We start from the raw sequence: 23,829 nt of genomic DNA on the forward strand, positions 1-23,829 counted from the left end.
CTAAAGTCGACTCTAGGGCCCAAAGTAGACCTCTAGGGCCTGGGCACACTCCCCCAGGGCGTAAAGTGCAGACACTAGGGCCCAAAGCAGACCCCAGGCGCCTAAAGCAGCCACTAGGCCTGGGGGCGGACACTGTGGGCCCAAAGTAGACCCAGGGCCCAAAGCAGACACCAGGCCCTAAAGTGCAGACCCAGGGGCCCAAAGTAGACTCTAGGGCACTAGGCGTCAGTGGCAGTAGACACTAGGCCCAAAGTGCACTAGGGCCTAAGCGACCCTCCCTAAACATCCCAGGGCCTAAAGCAGACTCTAGGCCCAGCAGACTGTGACACTTAGGGGCCTAAAGCAGACACTAGGGCAAAGCGGCAGACACTTAGAGTGCAGACAGGGACACTAGGGGCCCAAAGTAGACACTTAGGGCCTAAAGTAGAACCCCAGGCTAAATAGGCCTAAAGTAGACTCTAGGGCCTAAAGTAGACTCTAGGGCCTAGCACACTAGCCCTAAAGTGACCTAGGCGTGGACACTAGGCCCTAAAGCAGACCTAGGCAGTATGACACTAGGGCAAAGTAGACTCTAGGGATCTAGGGACACTAGGCGTAGCAGGCACTACGCAGAAGTACACTAGGGCACTCTAACCCAGGGCCTCAAAGCTACCCCAGCCCCAGCAGACCAGTGCACTAAAGGGCCAAGCAGACACTAGGGCCTAAAGCAGACACTAGGGCCCAAAGTAGACACTCCAGGGCCCAAAGTAGACACTAGGGGCCCAAAGCCGACCCCAGGCTCAAAGTGACTCTAGGGACACACGTAATAGCTAGCAGACACCCAGCCGGGCAGACACTAGGGCCTAAAGTAGCCCCCAGGGGACACGATAGGGCCTTAAAGCAGACGCTAGGGCCCAAAGCAGACACCAGGGCCGAAGCAGACACTAGGCTAGCAGACGCAGCAGACACTACCTCAAAGTAGACCCCCTAGGGAACCTTATGTAGGAGACTCTAGGCTAAAGTAGACTCTAGGGGATACTAGGGCTCTAAAGTAGACTCTAGGGGCCCAAAGCAGACACTAGGCCCAGACAGACACTAGGGCTCCAGGGCAGACCCTAGGGCAAGTGCAGACTCTAGGATTCAAATAAAGCCCGAAGTAGACACTAGGGCTGTAAAGCGCAGACACCCAGGCAGGGCCTAAAGCAGACCCCAGGCCTGGGTGAACCAAAGTAGACCTAGGGCCCGGGCACAGGGGACCTAGGGCCCAAGTAGACTCAGGCCCAAAAAGTAGACTCTAGGGCCCAAAAGTAGACCCTAGAGCCTAAAGCAGACCCTAGGGCCCCAAGTAGACTCCCAGGGCCTAAAGCAGACTCTAGTGGGCCTAGGGCCCAAAGCAGACTCTAGCAAAGCAGTCACCAGACAAATAGGCCCAAAGTAGGACCCTAGGGCCTAAAGTAGACACTAGGGCCCAAAGTAGACTCTAGGGCCCAAAGCAGACCTCTAGGGGACACTAGGTCTAGAGCAGACACTCAGGGCCCGGAGCAGACACTAGGGCTGCAGCAGACACTCAGGACCAAAGCAGACTCTCAGGGCGCTGGGCAGACACTAGGGCCGTAAAGTAGACACCTAGGGCCTGCAAAGCAGACTCTAGGGCCCAAAGCAGACCCTAGGCCTAAAGCAGACTCTAGGGCCTCAAAGCAGACTCCCTAGCCCAAAGCAGACCTCCAGCCAAAGCAGACCTATACACCCTAGGGGCCCAAGCAGACCTAGAAGTGATAAGGGGACACTAGCCCTAAAGCAGACCAGGGCCCAAAGTAGACTAGGGACTAGGCCTAAAGTAGACCCTAGGGCCAAAGCAGACTCTAGGGCCTCAAAGTAGACACTAGGCCCTTAAGTAGACTCAGGCCTCAAAGCAGACCCCAGGGGCACCATGGCTCAAAGCAGAACTGGGGCGTAAAGTAGACTAGGGACTAGGGCCAAAGCAGACCCCAGGGCCCAAAGTAGACTCCCAGGGGACACTAGGGCCTAGGGCAGACACTAGGGCCAAAGCAGACTCTAGGGCCTAAAGCAGACACTAGGGGCCTAAAGTAGACACTAGCCCTGAGGGCAGACACTAGGGCCTGGGGTGACACTAGGGCAAAGCAGACACTAGGGCGCAAAGCAGACACTAGGGCCTAAAGCAGACACTACAGGGGCCTAAAGCAGACACCAGGGAAGACCCTAGGGCCTAAAGCAGACACTCCAGGGCCTAAAGCAGACCCTTAAAGGCCAGCGCAGACACCAGGGGCCTAAAGAAGACACTAGGCCCAAGTAGACCTAGTGGGCCCAAAGGTAGACTTAGATACAGAATACTAGGCCCAAAGTAGACTCTAGGGCCTGAAGTAGTCACTAGGGGACACTAGGCCCAAAGTAGACTCTAGCCTAAAGTAGACCCCCTAGATTTCTAGGGCCCAAAGCAGACTCTAGGGCCTAAAGCAGACTCTAGGGGGACACCAGGACCTTAAAGTAGACTCTAGGGCCTAAAGCAGACACTAGGCTAAAGCAACGACACTATAGGGGCCAAAAACAAAATAGAAAGGCAACACTATGGCCTCAAAGTAGACTCTAGGCCTAGCGGCAGACTCTAGGGCCTAAAGTAGACTCTAGGCCTGTGGCAGACCCTAGGGCCTAAAGCAGACACTAGGGGCCTAAAGTAGACTCTAGGGGGACACTAGGGCTCCTAAAGTGTAGACTCTAGGTTAAAGTAGACACTAGCTAAAGTAGACACCAGGGCCTAAAGCAGACTCTAGCCCAAAGTAGACCCTAGGGGACACTAGGACCCGGGGCAGACCTCCTAGGGCCTAAAGGTAGACTCTAGGGCCCAAAGTAGACTTAGGGTGCCACAGACACCAGGCCCAAAGTAGACTAACTAGGGCCCAAAGCAGACTAACTAGGGCCTAAAGCAGACACTAGGGGCCTAAAGGAGACCCCAGGCGCCCAAAGGAGACCTAGGGCCGCAGACCGAGATCACTTAGCGCAAAGTGACTCTAGGGCCTAAAGCAGACTCTAGGGCCCAAAGCAGACACTAGGGCCAAAGGAGACTCGCTAGGCGCCCAAAGTGCAGACCCCAGAATCAACAAGACACTCGGGCTAAGCAGACTCTAGGGCCTAAAGCAGACTCCCGCCAGGGGCCTAAAAGAACAGGGCCTATAGTAGACTCTAGGCCTAAAGCAGACACTCAGGGCCCAAAGAGAGACACTCGGGCAAAGTAGACAAGGGACACTAGGCCTAAAGTACACACTAGGGCCTAAAGCAGACACTCAGGGCCCAAAGTGCAGACCCTCAGGGCCCAAAGTAGACTACATCAGGGCCCAAAGGAGACACTAGGGCGTAAAGGAGACACTCAGGGCCTAAAGGAGACACTCAGGGGCCTAAAGGAGACACTAGGCCTAAAGTGCAGACACTAGGGGCCCAAAGGCAGACTCTAGGGCCCAAAGCAGACACTGGTACCAATAGTAGACCTTGTGGGCGTGAAAGTAGACTCTAGGGCCTAAAGTGCAGACTCTAGCCAAAGGAACACTAGGCCCTAAAGTAGATCAGCTCATGACCGATCAGGGCCCCAAGTAGACCCCAGGGCCCGGGGCAGACACTAGGGCCAAAGCAGATCTCTAGGGCCCAAAGGGAGACACTATGGGGCCCAAGCAGACACTAGGGCCCAAAGTAGACCTAGGGGGATACGGGCGTAAAGCAGACACTAGTGGCCTAAAGTAGACTCTAGGGGACACTAGGGCTTATTAAGCAGATAGGGCCCAAAGTAGACTCTAGGCCTAAAGCAGCTCTAGGGGACACTAGGGCCCAAAGTAGACAATACAGGGCCTAGGGGAGACTCTAGGGCCCAAAGCAGACTCTAGGGCCTAAAGTAGACACTAGGCGCAGCAGACTCAGGCCCGGGGCAGACTAGCCCAAAGCAGTACTAGGGCTCTAAAGCAGACTCCCTAGGGGACACTAGGGCCTCGAAGCAGACACTAGGCCTAAAGCAGACACTAGCGCAGACAACATAATAGGGCCTAAAAAGTAGACTCCTAGGACAAAGCAGACTTAGGCCTAAAGTAGACCCCTAGGGCCTAAAGTAGACACTAGCGAAAGCAGACACTAGGCCTAGCAGACACTAGGGCTAGCAGACACTAAGGCCTAAAGGAGACCAGGGACACTAGCCCACAGACACAGGCCTAAAAGCAGGCTCTAGGCCCTACATAGACACTAGGGCCTAAAGTAGACTCTAGGGCCCAAAGTAGACTCTAGGGCCTAAAGTAGACACTAGGCCTAAAGCAGACACTAGGCGCCCCAAAGTAGACCCGCTGCAGACACTAGGGCCCAAAGCAGACTCCAGGCCCAAAGACCACAGAACAGCAAGCAGACACTAGGGCCTAAAGTGACACTAGGGCGCAAACGACACTAGGGCCTAAAGCAGACACCAGGGGCCCAAAGCAGACACTAGGGCCCGCAGCAGACAACTAGGCTCCAAAGTAGACTAAGGGCCTAAAGTAGACGCTAGGGCCCTAAAGTGGACACTAGCGCTAAAGTGTGACACTAGGCCCAAAGTAGACACTAGGGGCCTGGGCAGACACTCGCAGCCTGGTAGACACTCAGGGCCCAAAGTAGACTCTAGGGACATCATACCTAAAGTAGACCAGGGACACTAGGGCCCAAAGTAGACACTCTAAAGCAGACGAAGGCGAAAAACAAAAAACAGACCTAGCCTACAGCAGACTCAGAGGCCCAAAGTAGACTCTTAGGGGACACTATGTCTAAAGCAGACTCTAGGCCCCAAAGAAGACTCAGGGGACAGACTAGGGCCCAAAGCGGATCTAGGCCTAAAGTAGACACTAGGGGACACTAGGGCCCAAAGCAGACTCTAGGGCTCAAAGCAGACTCTAGGGCCCGAAGTAGACTCTAGGGCCCAAAGTAGACTCCCAGGGGAACTATTCTAAAGCAGACTCTAGAGGGCCCAAAGCAGACTCTAGGGGACAAACTAGGGCCCAAAGCAGACTCCTAGGCCCTAAATGGCACACTAGGGGACACACTCAGGGCCCAAAGTAGACCTCTAGGCCCCAAAGTAGACTCTAGGGCCTGAAGTAGACCTAGGGCCTAAAGTAGACCTCTAGGGCCAAGCAGACTCTAGGGCTCAGCAGACGCCCAAAGCAGACACTAGGGCCTAAAGCAGACACTAGGCCCCAAAGGGCACTCTTGGCCCTTAGCAGACACTAGGCCTAGCGGGTGACTCTAGGGCCCAAAGCAGCCTCCAGGGCCCAAAGGCAGACTCTAGGGGACCTAAAGCAGACACTCGGGCCCAAAGAAGACACCAGGCCTAAAGCTGCACTAGCCAGGCCCAAAGTAGACTCTAGGGCCCAAAGTAGACACTAAGGCCTAAAGTAGACACTAGTCTTGTGCAGACACCAGGGCCCGCAGACACTAGGCCCTAAAGTGCACCTTAGGGACACTAGTGGCCCAAAGTAGACACTAGGGCCTGGGGCAGACACTAAGGCCTAAAGTAGACACTAGGGCCCAAAGCAGACACTAGGCGTAGCAGACACACTAGGCCCAGCAGACTCTAGGCCTAAAGCAGACTCTAGGGCCTAAAGTAGACTCCCAGTGGACACTAGGCTCAAAGTGCACACTAGGGCCTGGGGCAGACACTAGGGCCTAAAGCAGACACTAGGCCTAAAGTGCAGACACTAGGTGGCCCAAAGTAGACCTCCCAGGATCTAAAGCAGACTCCAGGATCTAAAGCAGACTCTAGGGCCCAAAGCGAGACACTAGGCGTAAGCAGACACTCAGGGCGCAAAGCAGACACCAGGCGAAGCAGACACTAGGGCCTAAAGTAGACTCTAGTGGGACACCAGGTCCAAAGCAGACACTAGGGCCTAAAGTATAATTCAGCCCAAAGCAGATTCCCCAGGGCCCAGCAGACTCTGTGGCTCAAAGCAGACTCTAGCCTGGGCAGACACCAGGGCCTGTGCAGACACTAGGGCCTAAAGTAGACACACTAGGGCCCAAAGTAGACTCCAGGGCCCAGCAGACACTAGGGCCCAAAGTAGACTCCAGGCCTCGTGCAGACTCTAGGGGACACTAGGCGAAAAGCAGACACTAGGGCGAAAAGCAGACACCAGGGCGTGTGCTAGACACCTAGCGTAACCTGACATCAGGTGGCCCAAAGTAGACATTAATTAGCCCAAAGTAGACACTACAGGGGCCTAGCAGACACTAGGCCCAAAGTAGACACTAGGCTCCAAAGTAGACACTAGGGCCTAAAGTAGACACTCAGGGCCTAAAGTAGACACTAGGCCTAAAGTAGACTCTAGGGCCTAAAGTTGACTCTAGGGACTTTCAGGGCTCAAAGCAGACACTAGCCCAAAGCAGACGATAGGCTTGTAAGAGACGATAGGCCTAAAGCAGACACTCAGGGCTTAAAAGCAGACACTAGGCGCAAAGCAGACACTAGGCCTAAAATAGACACTAGCCTAGCAGACACCTAGGCCTCGGTGGCAGACTCTCTAGGGACACCAGGCCCAAAGCAGACCTCTAGGCCCAGCAGACTCTAGGGGATACCAGGGCCTTCCAAAGTAGACTCTAGCCCAAAGTAAACACTAGGGGACACTAGGGCCTAGCAGACTCTAGGGCTCAAAGCAGATTCTAGGGCCTTGGTGCAGACTCTAGGGCCTAAGAGACTCTAGGGCCTGAAGCAGACACTCATAGGCCCTATAGTAGAGACTAGCCTCATAGTAGACCTCCTAGGCCCAAAAGCATTCTCCAGGCCCAAAGTAGGACACTAGGGCTCAAAGAAGACACTAGGCTCAGCAGACTCTAGGCCTTGGTGCAGACCTAGGGTATACTAGGCCTGTGCAGACTCTAGGGCCCAGCAGTCACCAGGGGACACTAGGCTCAAAGTAGACTCTAGGGCTCAAAGTAGACCTAGGCCCAAAAGCAGATTCCTCTAGGGGACACTCAGATCTAAAGTAGACCTAGGGCCTAAAGTAGACACTAGGCGTAAAGTTGACTCTAGTCAAAGTTGACACTAGGCCAAAAAGTAGACTCTAGGCCCAAAAGTAATACTCAGGGGCCTGGGGCAGACTCTAGGGCCTAAAGCAGACCTAGCTCCAAAAGTAGACTCTAGGGCCTAAAGTAGACTCTAGGGCCCAAAGTACTCCCAGGGACACTAGGGCCTAAAGTAGACCCTAGGGCCTAATGGCATACCAGGGACACCAGGCCCTAAAGCAGACTCTAGGGACACTAGACCTAAAGCAGACCTAGGCCAAAAGCAGACTCTAGGGCCAAAAGCACCTAGCCTAAAGTGACACCTGTGGCCCAAAGTAGACACTCAGGGCCTGCAGACCCCAGCTCAAAGCAGACTCAGGCCTAAAGCAGACCTAGGTGAGACACTAGGCCGAAAGCAGACACCTCTCAGGGCGCAAAGCAGACACTAGGCGAAAAGCAGACACTAGCGAAAAGTAGCCACCAGGGCCTAAAGCAGACACTAGGGGCCTGGGGCAGACACTAGGGCTCCAAAGTGGTGACACTCAGGGCCCAAAGCAGACACTAGGGCCCAAAGTGCAGACTCCTAGGGCCTAAAGCAGACTTGTGGCTTGTAAAGTAGACCATAGGCCCAAAGTAGACCTCCCTAGGGACACTGGGGCCTCAAAGTAGACTATAGGCCTAAAGTAATTCCTTCTAGGCTTAGCAGACTATAGGGCCCAAAAGCCAGACCTCTAGGGGACTGGGCCTAAGCAGACACTAGGGCCTAAAGCAGACACTAGCCTACAAAGTAGACTCTAGGATCTAAAGTAGACTCTAGGATCTAAAGTAGACTCTAGGGCCCAAGTGACACTAGGGCCTAAAGCAGACACTAGTAGCAGACACTCAGGGGCCTAAAGCAGACACTAGGGCCCAAAGCAGACACTAGGGCTCCAGCAGACACTAGGCGAAGGCAGACGAGTAGCGCTTAAAGTGACGATAGGGCCCAAAGTAGACACTAGGCGTAAAGCAGACACTAGGACGAAAGCAGACACTAGGCTTCAAAGCAGACACTATAGGGCCTAAAGTAGACTTCTAGATACTAGGGCCTAAAGTAGACTCTAGGGCCTAAAGTAGACACTTGGGGGACACTAGGCCCAAAGTAGACTCCCAGGGCCTAAAGTAGACACTCAGGCCTAAAGCAGACTCTAGGCCTAAAGTAGACTCTAGGGTCTCAAAGCAGACTCTAGGGTCCAAAGCAGACTCTAGGACACTAGACCCAAAGTAGACTCTAGGGCCCAAAGTAGACACTAGGCCTAAAGCAGACACTAGGCCTATATAGACTCAGGGCCCAGCAGCCTCCAGGGCCTGGGGGTGCAGACCCAGGGCCTAAAGCAGACTCTAGGGCCTAAAGAAGACACTAGGGCCTAGTGACCTAGCCCAAAGCAGACTCTAGATACTAGGGCCCAAAGCAGACCTAGGGCCCAGCGACACTCAGGGGGACACTTCATAGGCCTAAAATAGACCGAGTGGGCCTAAAGTAGACCTCAGGGCCTAAGCAGACCCCCAGGGCCCAAAGTAGACCTAGGCCTAAAGTAGACCAGGGCCTAAAGTAGACTCTAGGGGACACTAGACCCAAAAGTAGACCTAGGGCCCAGCAGACACTAGCAAAGTGGCAGACTCTAGGGCCAAAAGCAGACACTAGGCCTAAAGTAGACACTAGCCAAAAAGTTGACTCCCAGGGCCCAGCAGACCTCCAGGCCCAAAGTTGACTCTAGGCCCAAAGTGCAGACTTCTAGGGACACTAGGGCCCAGCAGACATTGAAAATTTCCAAAAGTAGACTATAGGGCTTAAAGTGGTGACTAATAGGGCCTAAAGTAGACACTAGGGCCTGCAGACCTAGGTAGGTCACTCACATCTAAAGCAGACACTGTGGCTCAAAGTGCAGACACTCAAGGCTCAGCAGAGACTTGGGCCTAAAGTAGAGACTAGGCCCTATAGTAGACCCCCAGGGCCCAAAGCAGTTCTAGCTCAGCAGACTCTAGGGCCTGCAAAAGAACATTAATTAGGCCCAAAAGAAAAGACACTAGGGCCCAAAGTAGACCTAGCCTAAAGTAGACTCTAGGGCCTAAAGTAGACCTAGGCCCAGCAGACTCTAGCTCAAAGCAGACTCAGGCCCAAAGTAGACTCTAGGGCCTCGCATGGACTCCCAGGGCCCAAAGTAGACTCTAGGGCCCAAAGTAGACTCTAGGGGATACTAGGGCCCAAAGTAGACTCTAGACACTAGACCCAAAGCATACCTAGGCCCAAAGTAAATGAGAGAGGCCTGTAATTTTCATCATAGGTACACGCTAACTATGACAGACAAAATGAGAAAAAAAAAAAATCCAGAAAATCACATTGTAGGATTTCAATGCATTTATTTGCAAAATTATGGTGGTAGGTCATATTTTATCAATAACAAAAGTTTCTCAATACTTATATACCTTGTTGGCAATGACACAGGTCAAACGTTTTCAAGTCTTCAAGGTTTCTACACACTGGGTTACAGGTTTTCTGGCCCATTCATGCAGACTTCCTAGAGCAGTGATGTTTTAAATGGCCGCTACAACACAGACTTTCAACTCCCCTCCAAAGATTTCTATAGTTGAGATTCGGGAGACTGGCTAGCCACTCCAGGACCTTGAAATGCTTTCACGGCCACCTTCATTGCCCGGGCGGTGTGTTTGGGATCATTGTCATGCTGGAAAGACCCAGCCACTGCCCATCTTCAATGCCCTGGCGATGGAAGGAGGTTTTCACTGTGTAAACTTACCATACATGTGGCCCCATTCATTCTTTCCCTTTACAAGGACTGGCCGCCCTGGTCCCTTTGCAGAAAAACAGCCCCAAAGTACGATAATTCCACCTAAGGTTTACAGTAGGTGGCGGTGTTCTCCTGATGCAACTCAGCATTCTTTGTCCTCCAAACACGACGAGTTGAGTTTTTACTTCAAAAGTTCTATCTTTGCTCTATCTGACCATATGACATTCCTCCCCAACTCTTCTGGATCATCCAAATGCACCCTAGCAAACTCAGACGAAATCTGGACATGTACTGCTTACAGGGGACACGCCTGCGTGGCCCTCGCAGTGGGACGGAGTTCCATACGAAGGTGTTACTGATGGTAGGTTTTGTTACTTTTGTCCCAGCCTCTGCAGGTCATTCACTAGGTCCCCCCGTGTAGTTCTGGGATTTTGCTCACTGCTCTTGTGGATCATTTTGACTTAATGGGTGAGATCTTTATGTTGAGCCCCAGATCGGTGGGAGATTATCAAAGGGTCTCTGGTGCTTTTTTTGTCTTCCATTTCCTAATAATTGCTCTACAGTTGATTTCTTTCTTAAACCAAGCTGCTTACCCATGTAGATTCAGTCTTCCAGCCTGGGTGCAGGTCTACAATTTTGTTTCTGGTGTCCTTTGGATGTGCTCTTTGGTCTTGGCCATGTGGAGTTTTGGAGTGTGACTGTTTGAGGTTGTGGACAGGTGTCTTTATACTGATAATGTCTAAACAGGTGTCATTAATACAGGTAATTCCAGTGGAGGACAGAGGAGCCTCCTTAAAGAAGTTACAGGTCTGTGAGAGCTATGAAATCTTGCTTGTTTGTAGGTGACCAAACACTTATTTACCATAATTGTGCAAATAAATTCATATAAAAATCCTACAATGTGATTTTCTGAGAAAAAAATCTCATTTGTCTGTCATGCATGACTTGTAAATTCTATGATGAAAATTACAGGCCTCTCATTCATGGGAGAACTTGCACACCATGGCTGATCAAATACTTTTTCCCACTGTATATGTCAGCCTCAAACAACTAGCCTCAGAGGAAGTGTCCTGTATGGGATCAAACGGTAAGCAATGATTGACTCTGGTTTCAATTAGTTTGCAAGGTACAGTATATGGGGAAATGTCTATTTTGGTCTGAGTAGTATTCTGGGGGCTCAGTTCCCAGCAGACACTAGGGCCTGGGGGCAGACACTAGGCCTAAAGTAGACACTCAGCCTCAAAGTAGACACTAGGGCATTCAAAGCAGACTCCAGTAGTCCAAAGCAGACAATAGATCTAGCAGACCCTAGGGCCCAAAGCAGACCCTAGGGGGACACCTAGGGCCCAGTGCCAGACCCTAGCCCAAAGCAGACACCAGCACACTAGGCCCCAAAGTGCAGACACCAGGCCCAAAGCAGACTCTTGACAACTAGGGCCTAAAGTAGACTCTAGGGGCCTAAAGTAGACTCTAGGGGACACCAGGCCCAAAAAGCAGACACTAGTCTAAAGGGAGTCACTAGCTCAAAGGAGACACTCAGGGTTTTAGCAGACATTAGCCTAAAGCAGATGGGCCAGGGCCTGGGGTTGACTCTAGGGCCTAGCAGACTCTAGGACCCCAAATAAGACACTAAACATATAGTCCCTTAGCCTAAAGCAGACTCTAGGGCCTAAAGTGGTATACCAGGGACTCAAAGCAGACACTAGGACCCAAAGTAGACACTAGCCTGAAGGACATACCAGGGCCTAAAGGAGACACTAGGCCCAAAGCAGACACTCATAGGGCCCAAAGCAGACACCAGGGCCTAAAGGCAGACACTCAGCTTAGTGTAGACACTAGGCCTAAAGCAGACCTCCAGGGGACACCAGGGCCCAAAGTATTCCAGGGCCCAAAGTGAGACCTCAGGGCCTAAAGTATACCATAGGCCCAAAGCAGACTCCTAGGACACTAGGGCCCAAAGTGACCTCCAGGGCCCAAAGTGACTCTAGATACAAGCAGACACTAGGCCTAAAGTAGACACCAGTTCAAAGTAAGAGCCACCTAGCCTAAAGTAGACACTAAGTAGGGCCTAAAGCAGACTCTAGGGACACTAGGTCCTGAAGTAGACACTAGGCCCAAAGTAGGACTTAGGCCTAAAGTGACCCCCAGGCCTGGGCAGACCTCTAGGGCCCAAAGCAGACCCCAGGGTCTCCAAAGCAGATTCTAGACCCAAAGTAGACAACTTCAGCTTCCAAAGGAGACACTAGGCGCAAAGTAGACACTAGGACCTAAAATAAGACACTTGGGCCCAGCAGTGGTGACTCCAGGGCCCAAAGCAGACACCAGGGACTCAGCAGACACTAGGCCTTAAAGTAGACACTAGGCCTAAAAGTGCAGGACACTAGGCCTAAAGGAGACACTAGGCCCAAGTGCAGACACTAGGGCCTAAAGTAGACACTAGGCCTAAAGTAGACACTAGGGACACTAGACCCAAAGCAAAGACACCAGGCTAGCAGACACTAGGGCGTGAAAAAGATTCATAGGGCTAGCACTCATAGGGCTTAAAGCAGACGTATAGGCCCAAAGTAGACACTAGGGCGAAAGTAGACACTAGGGCTATGCAAAGTAGAACACTAGGCCCAAAGTAGACATCAGGGCCTACAGACTTAGTATTTCACCATGGCCTAAAGCAGACACTTGGGCCTAAAGTAGACACTAGGGCCTAAAGTAGAGACTTGGGCCTAAAGTAGAGACTAGGGCCTCATAGTAGACCTAGCCTAAAAGTAGCCTCTGTGCCCAAAGTAAATTCCAGGGCTCAGCAGACCCCAAGGGCCCAAAGAAGTTGGCCCCCCAGGGCCCAGCAGACTTCTAGCCTGAAGTGCAGTATTCCAGGGCTCAGCAGACTCCAGGCTCAAAGCAGACCTCTAGGCCCAAAGCAGACCTCTAGGGGGACATCACTAGGCCCTAAAGTAGACTCTAGGCCCACGTAGACACTGGGGGGACACCAGGGCCCAAAAGTTGACTCTGTGGCCTAAAGCAGACCTCTAGGGGACACCAGGACCCAAAGCATACCTAGGCCTAAAGTAGCACCAGGCCCAGCCAGACTCTAGGCCAAAAGTAGACACCAAGGCCTAAAGCAGACACTAGGCCTAAAAGTGCAGACTCTAGGCCTAAAGTAGACTCTAGGGCCTAAAGTAGACCTCTAGGGCCTAAAGTAGACTCCAGGGCCTGGGCAGACCTAGGGGACACTAGGCGTAGCAGACACTAGGGCGTAAAGTAGACACTCAGGGCGTTAAAGCAGACACTAGGGCACAAAGTAGATACCAGGGGCCCAAAGGAGCATTTCTCACTCAGTAAAAAGTAGACACCAGGGGACACCCAGGGCCCAAAGCAGACACTTGCACACCAGCGAAAGTGACACTAGCGTAAGCAGACACTAGGGCGCAAAGTAAGATATCAGGGCAAAGCAGACTATAATAGGGCCCAAAGCAGACACTTGGGGCACAAAGCAGACACTCAGTGGCCTCAAAGGACCACTAGGGCGAGTAGACACTAAGGTTCTAAGTCTCTTGCCATTAGGTTTTTAGTAAATTTCAGAGGTCACTTTAGGCCCAAAGTAGACACTAGGCCCAAAGCAGCCCCCTAGGGAACACTAGGCCTAAAGCAGACACTAGGCCTAAAGTAGACACTAGGCCCAAAGTAGACACTAGGGCCCAAAGTAGACACCAGGAAGGCAAAGTAGATACTAGCTCCATGCAGACCTCAGGGCCCAAAGCACACCCAGGCCCAAAGCAGACTCTAGTGGACACTAGGCCTGTGGCAGACCATAGGCCCAAGCAGACTCTAGGCCCAGCAGACCCCCAGGGGACACTGGGGCCCAAAGTAGACACTAGCTCAAAGTGCAGACACTAGGGCCCAGTAGACCCCAGACCTGAAAGCAGACCTAGATCTGTAAGCAGACTCTAGGGCCCAAAGTGCAGACTCCTAGGCCCAGGCAGACACTAGGGCGAAAGCAGACACTGTGGGCCCAAAGTAGACCTAGGGACACTAGGTCCCAAGTAGACACTAGGGCCCAAAGCAGTATCTAGCCTGGGTAGACCTAGGGCCTGGGGGGCAGACTCTAGGCCTGGGGTGACCCCAGGGCCCAAAAGCAGACCTCTAGCCTAAAGCAGACACCAGGCTGCAACTCCTGACACCAGGCGTAAATTTGACACTAGGGCCCAAAGCAGACACTCAGGGCCCTAAAGCAAGACACTCAGGGCCCAAAGCGCAGACACTCAGGACCCAACAAGACACTGGGCCCATATGTCCTCTAGGGCCTAAAGTGCAGACCCCAGGTCCCAAAGCAAGACACTAGGACCCAAAGTAGACACTCAGGGCCCCAAAAAGTAAGACACTAGCTCCAAATAGAGCACATCTTCTCATAGGCCTAAAGCAGACACTAGGGCCCAAAGTAGACACTAGGGCCCAAAGTGTACACTAGGCCTCCAAAGCAGACACCAGGGCCCAAAGTAGACAATTAGTAGACACTAGGCGAAGCAGACACTTAAATGCAAAGCAGACACTCAGGGCTGTTGCAGACACTTTCTTTTGTAAGTAAAGTGACTATAGGCTTAAAGTAGACACTAGGCCTAGGCAGACACTAGCCTCCAGTAGACACTCAGGCCTAAAAAAGTAGACACTAGGGCCTAAAGCAGACCCAAGGGGACACTATGGCCTGGGGCAGACACTTGGGCCTGGGGGCAGACACTAGGGGCCCAAAGCAGAGACTCAGTCTGTAAGTAGAGACTAGGCCCATAGTAGACTCTAGGTCCTGGGCAGCCCCCTAGGCCTGGGGCAGACCTCCAGGGCCCAAAGCAGACTCTAGCAGGCCCAAAGAAGCACAATGCCTAGGCCCTAGCAGACCTCTAGGGCTCAAAGCAGACCTAGGGCCTAAAGTAGACTCCCAGGGCCTAAAGCAGACTCTAGGGCCTAAAGTGACTCCCAGGCCTAAAGTAGACTCTAGATACTTTAGCCTAAAGTGACTCTAGGCCCAATGTAGACACTAGGATACTAGGGCCTAAAGTGCAGACTTAGGCCCAGCAGACTCTGTGTGGATACTCAGACCCAAAGTATACTCTAGGCCTGAAGAGGCACTCAGGCCTAAAAGCAGACCTCTAGGCCGTGCAGACACTAGGGTCAAAAGCAGACACTCAGGGCCTAAAGCAGACACCAGGCCCCAAAGCAGACTCCAGGGCCTAAAGCAGACTCTAGGCCCAAAGTGACCCAGGGCCCAAAGCAGACTCTAGGGACACTTAGGTGCGAGCAGACACTCAGGGTGCTAAAAGCCAGACACTTAGCGTAAAGAGACTCTAGGGGACACTAGGGTGAGAAGCAGACACCAAGCGCGAAGCAGACACTAGGGTAAGCGACACCAGGGCCAAAGCAGACTATCGGTAGGGCCCAAAGCAGACACCAGCATAAGTAGCAGACACTAGGGCCCAAAGGAGACACTAGGGCTTAAAGCAGACAGTATTACTAGGCCCAAAGCAGCCTCTAGGGGACACTAGGCCCAAAAGACACTAGGGCCCAAAGTACAGACGAAACAGCAATTAGGCGCCCAAAGCAGACACTCAGGGCGGTAAAGCAGACACTCAAGCCAAAGCAGACACCCAGGCCCACGCAGACTCCCCAGGGCCTAGAAGCAGACTCTAGGGCCCTAGACACAGGGCCCAAAGGCTGCAGACCTAGGGCCCAATGCATAGGGGGACTACCAGGCACCAAATTGACTTGGGGCCCAAAGCAGACCTCTAGGACACCAGACCCAAAGCATACCAGGCCTAAAGTAGGCAATTGCAGCAGACTCCCAGGGCCAAAAGTAAGACACTAGCCCAAAGCAGTACCCCGGGCCTGCAGCACACTAGGGGCCCAAAGCTAGACACTAGACCTAAAGTAGACACCAGGGCCTCTCCAAAGGAGCATTACTCTAGGGCTCTAAAGGAGACACTCAGGGCCCAAAGCAGACACTAGGCCAGAGCTACACACTCAGGGCCCAAGCACACTTAGGGCAAAGCAGACACCAGGGCCCAAAGCAGACCCCAGGGGACACCAGGCCCCAAAGCAGACTCTAGGGCCTAAAGTGAGACTCCTAGGGCTTATGACATATATGGTGGCCCAGCAGACTAGGGGCCACCAGGCCCAGCAGACCCTAGGCTAAAGCAGACTCTAGGTGCATAAAGTACAGACACCAGGGCCCAAAATGCAGACACTCAGGGCTCAAAGCAGACACTCGGGCCCAAAGCAGACACCAGGCCCAAAGTAGACTCTAGGGGACACTCAGGTCCTGAAGCAGACACCAGGGCTCTAAAGTAGTGATCTAGGGCCCTGAAAAGCAGACTCTAGGGCTCAGTGGGGGCAGACAGGCCCAAAGTAAATCACCGGCCCAAAGCAGACTCTAGGACCCAAAGCAGACACGGGTACAAGGAGACACTCAGGCGCTAGGCTATATAACTCAGACCCAACATAAGACACTTTGCTCAAGCAGACCAGAATAGTAGACACTAGACCCAAGTGACACCAGGAAACACACCCAGGCCCAAAACACTAGCCCAAAAGGAGACACGGACCCAAAGCAGACACTCAGCCGCAAAGCAGACACCAGCCCAAAGCAGACACCAGGGGACACCAGGACCCAAAGCAGACACCAGCGTAAAGCAGACACCAGGCCGTAAAGCAGACTCAAGGCCACAGACGGGCCTACAGCAGACGACAGGGCTCAAAGTGCAGACACTAGGAAGCGAAAGCAGACACCCTAAAGCTACACCCCTCAGGGCCCAAAGTAGACACTAGGCCCAAAGGACCAGGGACACCATGGCCCTAAAGCAGACACTTGGGCCCACGCAGACACCAGGGCCTGCAAAGGCGCAGACTCGGGCCCAAAGTACAGAGACTAGGCCCTACAGCAGACCTAGGGCCCAAAGGCAGCCTCTAGGGCCCAAAGTGCAGACCCCAGGGGCCCAAAGCAGACTTTCAGGCCCCAAAGAAGACTCTAGGGCCCAAAGCAGACTCCGGGGGCCCAAAGTGCAGACCCCCAGGCCCCAAAGCAGACCCCAGGGCCCTAAAGTGAGACTTCAAGGGCCCAAAGTGCAGACTCTAGGGCCCAAAAAGCAGACCTCCAGGCCCTAAAGCAGACTCCTAGGGGATACCAGGGGCACCAAAGCAGACCTAGGGCCTCCAATGTACACTTAGGGGACACCAGGCCCAAAGCCGACCTAGGCCCAAAGCAGACTCTCCAGGGGGACACTCAGACCCAAAAGAATGAAGGGCCTAAGTAGGCACCTAGGCCAAAGTAGACCCTAGGGCCAAAAGTGGACACTCAGGGCCCAGCAATATTTACTCAGGGCCTCAAAGCAGACTCTAGGGCCTAGCGCAGACTTAGGCCTAAAGTAGACTCCGGCCCAAAGCAGACCCAGGGCCCAAAGCAGATTCCTTGAGGGACACCAGGCGCCAAGCAGACACTCAGGCTGCAAAGCAGACACTAGGGCGCAAGTGCAGACACCAGGGCAAAGTACAGACACTAGGCCTGTAAAGCCAGAGACACTTAGGCGAAAGCAGACACCAGGATACACTAGGGCCCAAAGCAGACACCCAGTAGGGCACTCAGGCGCAAAGCAGACACCAGGGCTGCAAAGTGAGACACTCAGGCGCAAAGCAGACACTCAGGGCTGCAGCAGACTCATAGGCCCAACAGACACCTGTAGAGTACAAAGCGCAGACACTAGGCCCAAAGGAGACACTAGGGCTAAGCAGACGTCACCAAGGCTCTAGTGTCCTAGAGCTATTTAGGTTCTAGTGAACTTTCAGAGGCCACTCAGGTCCAGAGCAGACACTACAGTGGGCCCAAAAAGCAACTCCCGTATGGACACTTGTGCCTAAAGCAGACACTTTAGCCCAAAGGCAGACACCCAGGCCCCAAAGCAGTACTCAGGGCCCCAAAGCAGACACCAGGCGTAGCAGATAGCCAGGGCCCAAAGTAGACTCTAGGCCTTCAAAGCAGACCTCTAGGGCTAAAGCAGAATTTAGCACACTAGGCTAAGCAGACCATAGGCCCAGCAACCCAGGCCCAAAGCAGCTTGGACACTGGGGCCCAAAAGCAGACACCAGGGCCCAAAGCAGACACTAGCCCAAAGCAGACCCCCTATGGATCCAAAGCAGACCTCAGATCTAAAGTAGACTCTAGCTCTAGTGACCCCAGGCTCAAAGCAGACACCAGGGCGTAAAGCAGACACTCAGGGCCCAAAGCACACTCTAGGGTGAATACCCAGTCCCTGAAGCAGACACTCGGGCTCAAAGCAGTATCTAGGGCCTGAAGGAGACCTCTAGGGCCTAAAAGCAGACTCTAGGCCTAAAGTAGACCTCTAGGGCCTAAAGCAGACCCCTCTAGGGCCCAAAGCGAGACACTAGAAGCGTAAATTTGACACTAGGGCGTAAATCTCGACACTCAGGGCTGCAAAATTTGACACCCAGGCCTAAAGCGTGGACAGCACCAGCCCCAAAGCAGACACCAGAACCCAACAATAGACAGCTCTGGGCTATAGACAGTCTCTAGGGCCTGGGTGAACTCTAGTTCCAAAGCAGACAAATAGGACCAAAGCAGACACTAGGCCCTGAAGCAGACACTAGGCCTAAAAGGAGACACTTAGGCCCAAAGCAGACACCAGCCCTAAAGCAGACACTAGGGCCCAAAGCAGACACCAGTGGCCCTGTGCTACACTAGGCCCAAAGCAGACACTAGGGGACACAACAAAGGCGCGTAAAGCAGACACTAGAAGGTAAAGCAGGACACTAGGCGTAAAGTAGACACCAGGGCTTGTAAAGCAGACCATAGGCCTAAAGCAGACACCAGGGCTCCAAAGCAGACACTCAGGCCCCATGCAGACACCAGGGCCCAAAAGCAGACGCCACCAGGCCCTGTAAGTAGACTCCTAGGGGACACTATTGGCTCAAAGCAGACGTACTTGGGCTCAAAGTGAGACACTAGGCCTATGTAAGCAGAGACTTGGGCCCAAAAGTGAGAGACTCGGGCCCATGCAGGGCACCCTAGGTCCCAAAGCAGCCTCTAGGCTGGCCAAAAGTAGACCTAGGCCCCAAAGCGACTCTGAGGGCCCAAAGAAGACACCAGGCCTAAAGGACCTCTAGGCCTAAATAGACTCTAGGCCCAAAAAGCAGACCCAGCCCAAATGGGTATGCAAGACTCAGGGCCTAAAGCAGACTCTAGGATACCAGGGTCAAAGTGAGACTCTAGGGCCCAATGTAGACACTAGGGATACCAGCCCTTAAAAATAGACCTCTAGGCCAAAGCAGACTGTTGGTTACACTAGGACGCATACCTAGGGCCCCAAAGTAGGCACTCTAGCCTAAGCAGACCAGGGCCAAAAAGCAGACACTAGGCCCAAAGCTAGTGATACACTAGGCCCGAAGCAGACACTCAGGGCCCAAAGTAGACTCCAGGCCAAGCAGGACCTCTAGGGCCCAAAGCAGACCCCAGGCCCATGACCGCGGGCACACTTAGGGCGGTGAAAGTAGACACCAGGAGTACAGGCAGACACCTGCAGGCGCAAAGCAGACACCCAGGGGACACTCAGGTGCGGCATAGACACCAGGCGGCAAGACACTTCAGGGGTGCAAAGCAGACACACAGGGCTGCAGCTAGACTCATATAGGGCCCAAAGCAGACTAACTAGGGTATAAAGCAGACACTCAGGCCTTCAAAGCGGAGACACGAGTGCATGTAAAAGCAGACACTTAGGCCCTTAAGTGCCTCTAGGGGATACCAGGGCCCGAGCAGACACTGTGGCCTGTCAATAAGTGCAGCAATTAGTACCAAAGCAGACACTAGGCTGTAAAAGCAGACACTAGGGCGTTAATAGCAGACACTCAGGGCCTAAAGCACTCTAGGGCCCAAAGCAGACCCCAGTGGCCCAAAGCAGACTCTAGGGGATACTAGGCCTGTAAATGTGACCTAGGGCCAATGCGAGACACCTGGGGACACTCAGGGCCCAAAGCTGACTCTGGGGCCCGTAAAGAATCCCAGGGGCACTACGCAGCCCAAAGCATACTCTTCAGGGCCTATGCAGGCACTCAGGCGCCTAAAGCAGACTCTAGGGGCCAAAAGTAGACACTAGCCTAGCAGTAGACACTAGGCCCTTAAAAGCAGACACTAGGCCCAAAGTAGACCTCTAGGGGCCTGAAGCAGACCTTCTAGGGCCTGAAAGTAGACCCAGGGCCCAAAGCAGACCCCTAGGGACACCAGGCCTAAAGCAGCACCGGAAGGGCCGAAAAAGCAGACACTCAGGCGTAAAGCAGTACACTCAGGCACAAAGCAGACACTAGGCCCAAAGGAGACACCAGGCTAAGTGCAGACACTAGGGATCACCCAGGGCCCAAGCAGACACCTAGGGATACACCAGGGGCTTAAAGCAGACACCAGGGGCGTAAAAAGCAGACACTCAGGCTTGTGCAAAGACACAGGCGCAAAGCAGACTTATAGGCAACAGACACCAGGCACAAAGCAGACACCCAGGCCCGCATGACATTGCTAGCTGAAAAAGTGAGAGACAATGCTCTAGATCCAGAGGATTAGACCTTAGGCCCCAGAGTCCCCAGGTGGCCACGCACAATAGCTCCAAAGCAGCCTAGGGACCTAGGCCTAACAGTCTCAGGGGACACTAGGCCCGAAAGCAGACACCAGGCCCTAAGTACACACTAGGAAATGCCAAGAAACTGTGTAACACCAGGCGAAGCAAGATACTTGCTTCAGGGCCTCAAAGCAGACCACAGGGCCCAAAGCAGACCTTATGGGCCCAGCACCTTGTGAACCAGCGCGACTCAGCTCCAAAGCAGACACCTAGCCCAGCAGACACTGTACCAAAAAGCAGACCTGCTAGGGATCCAAAGCAGACCCCAGGATCAAAGCAGACCCCCAGGGCCCGGAAGCAGACCTCTAGGGCTCCAAAGCAGACACTAGAAGCCAGGAAAGCAGACACCCAGGCCTCAGCAGACTCTAGGGGACACCAGGCCCCAAAGCAGACACTAGGGCCTCCAAAGTAGCATTCAGGGCCCAGCAGGACTCCTAGGGCCCAGAGCAGACCTAGGGCCCGAAGGGCAGACCGCCAGGGCCCAGCATACTCCAGGGCCCGAAGCAGACCTCTAGGCGATAAATTTGACACTGTAGGGGCGCAATTTTGACACTAGGGCAGAATGACACCAGGGCCCAGAAGCAGACACTAGGCCCAAAGTAGACACTAGACCCCAACAAGACACTCTGGGCTCATAAGTCCTAGGCCCAACAGCTTGCACCTCAGGGCCCAGAGCAGACTGTAATAGGACAATTAATTAGGCCCAAAGCAGAATACACCACTAGGGGCCCAAAGCTACACACATTCAGGGCCCAAAGCAGACACTAGGGCCCAAAGTGGGACACAGGCAAAGCAGACGCCACCAGGGCCCAAAGCATGCACACTCGGGCACACTCAGGGCGCAAAGCAGACACCCAGGGCAATGCGAAGTGCCAGACACTCAGGGCGTAAAGCGCAGCACAACGACCAGGCTTGCATACAGACTCCAGGGCTTGCAAGCATTTGACACTGGGGCTGCAAAGACACTAGCCACAGACAACTAGGGCCCGTAAGCGAAGACACTTCAGGCCCAAAGCAGACACTCGGGCCTAAAGCAGACTCTAGGGGGCACTATGGCCCAGAGCTAAAGACACTTGGGCCAAAGTTAGACACTCAGCCAAAGTGTGCAGACTTGGGCCTAAAGCAGACTAGCGCCCAGTAGACTCCAGGCCCCAGCAGCCCCCTAGGCCCTAAAGCAGACCTCTAGCCTAAAAAGCAGACCCCAGGCCCAAATAATCAGATCACTAGGGCCCCAAGCAGACTCCCAGGGCCCAAAGCAGACCTCTAGGCCTAAAGTAGACCTAGGGCCTAAGCAGACCCCAGGGCCCAAAGCAGACTCTAGGCCCAAAGCAGACTCTAGGGACACTTAGCCCCAGAGAATTTAGGCCCAATGCTGCAGACACTAGGGGGACACTAGGCCCAAAGCAGACTCCTTAGGGCCCAAAGCAGACTGAAATAGGCTACAGACCTGGTAAAGTTAACTAGCCTAAAGTAGGCCCTAGCCACAAAAGTAGGCGCGAAAAAAGCAGACACTAGGCCTAGCAGACCTACTAGGCCGCAGACACTTAGGGCCAAAGCAGACAATTAGCCCAAAGCAGCACCCGGGGCCAAAGACCAGACCCAGGCCTTGCAGACCTAGGCGACCAAGGTGTAAAGAACCCAGGCCCGCAGCAGACACTAGAAACTTAGGTGTGAAAGTAGACACTAGGGCGAGTGCAGACAACGTGAAAAAAAAGCAGACAAATCAGGCGTGAAAGCTAGACACTAGGGATCTTTTAAAGCGACACTAGGGACAAAGCAGACACTAGGGCCTAAACAGCAGACACCAGGGCTAGTGCCAGACACCTAGGGAACAGTCTCATAGCCCAGCAGACACTCGGGACAAAGCAGACACTAGGGCCCAAACAGGAGGCACTAGGGCTTAAAGCAGACACTCAGGGCCCAAAGCAGCTCCTAGGTGGGCCAAATAAACAAAGCAGTAACACAGTGGCCCAAAGCAGACACTAGGCCCCAGCACCTAGGGCCTTAAAGCAGACACTAGGCGAGAAAAAAGCAGACACCTAGGCGTAAAGTGTGCAGACACTAGGGCCTCCAAAGCAGACTCCAGGGCCCAAGTGCACTCTAGGGGCTCAAGCAGGGTACTCCAGTGGACACTAGGCCTAAAGAAGAGAGGGCCCCAAAAGCACCCTCTCAGGGCCTAAATGCACTAGGGGACTCTAGCGCACAGTGGCCCAGGACACCAGCCCAAAAGTCTAGGCCCCAGACTTGCAGACTCCAGACCCAAAGCAGACTCTCAGGATCAGCAGCACAGACCTGAGGACCTAAAAAAAAGTGCTAGGAAGCAAAGCAGAAAACCAGGGCATACACCAGCCTCACTTAGGACACCAGGGCCCGGGAAGCAGACCTAGGGCCCAAAGTAGGACTAGGGCCCAAAGCAGACTAGCCGCACCCGCGACCAAATAGACCGGCCCAAAGCGCAGACTCCTAGGGACAAATTGAAAAAATAACAGCAGTAACTCTAGCCCAATGTGGTGACACTAGGGAACACCAGCCTCAAAGCTCACTCCCGAGGCCAAAGCGGCACTCTAGGGGACACTAGACCCAAAAGACTCTGAGGGCCTAAAGTAGACCTCTAGGCCAAAAGTAGACACTAGGGGCCCGAAAGAAGCAGACAATAGGGCCCAAAAGCAGACACTCAGGACCCAAATAACACACTCTAAACACCAGTTAGTGAGTCACTAGGGCCCCAAAGGAGACACTAGGGCCTAAAGTGGACACTAGTCCCTGGCACAGCATTAGACTCTAGGGCCCCCAAAGCAGACACCAGCCCAAAGCAGACTCACTAGGGGACACTCAGGCCAGGCAGACACTCAGGGCTGCAAAGAGAGACTCAGGGCCTATGGTGCACTCCCTAGGGCCCAAAGCAGGTAACCCTAGGGCCCAAAGCGGGCACCCCTAGGGCCCAAAGCAGACTCCTAGGGCCCAAAGAAGACTACTCAGGCCCTAGGTAGACTCGAGGGCCTAAAGCAGACCTCTAGGGCTTCTCCACAAGCAGACCCCAGGGCCCCAAAGTGGCAGACTCCCAGGGCCTAAGCAGCACCCTAGGGATGCAAAGCAGACTCTAGGCCCCAAACAGCAGTCTCCTCGGGGCCCAAAAGGAGACTCTAGGATACTAGGGCCTTTAAAGTGAGACTCTAGGCCCAAATGCAGACACTAGGGACTACCAGGGCCCAAAGCCGACTCCAGGGCTCTAGTAAAGCAGACTCTAGGGGACACCAGAACCCAAAGCATACCCCAGGGCCCAAAGCAGGCACCAGGCCCTAAAGCAGACTCCAGGGCCAAAAGTGCAGACACTAGGCCCAAAGCAGACACCAGGCCCTAAAGCAGACAGACATAGGGCTCCAGTGACACTAGGCCCT

The sequence above is a fragment of the Coregonus clupeaformis genome, chromosome 8, assembly GCF_020615455.1.
Source record: "Coregonus clupeaformis isolate EN_2021a chromosome 8, ASM2061545v1, whole genome shotgun sequence".
Taxonomy (NCBI): domain Eukaryota; kingdom Metazoa; phylum Chordata; class Actinopteri; order Salmoniformes; family Salmonidae; genus Coregonus; species Coregonus clupeaformis.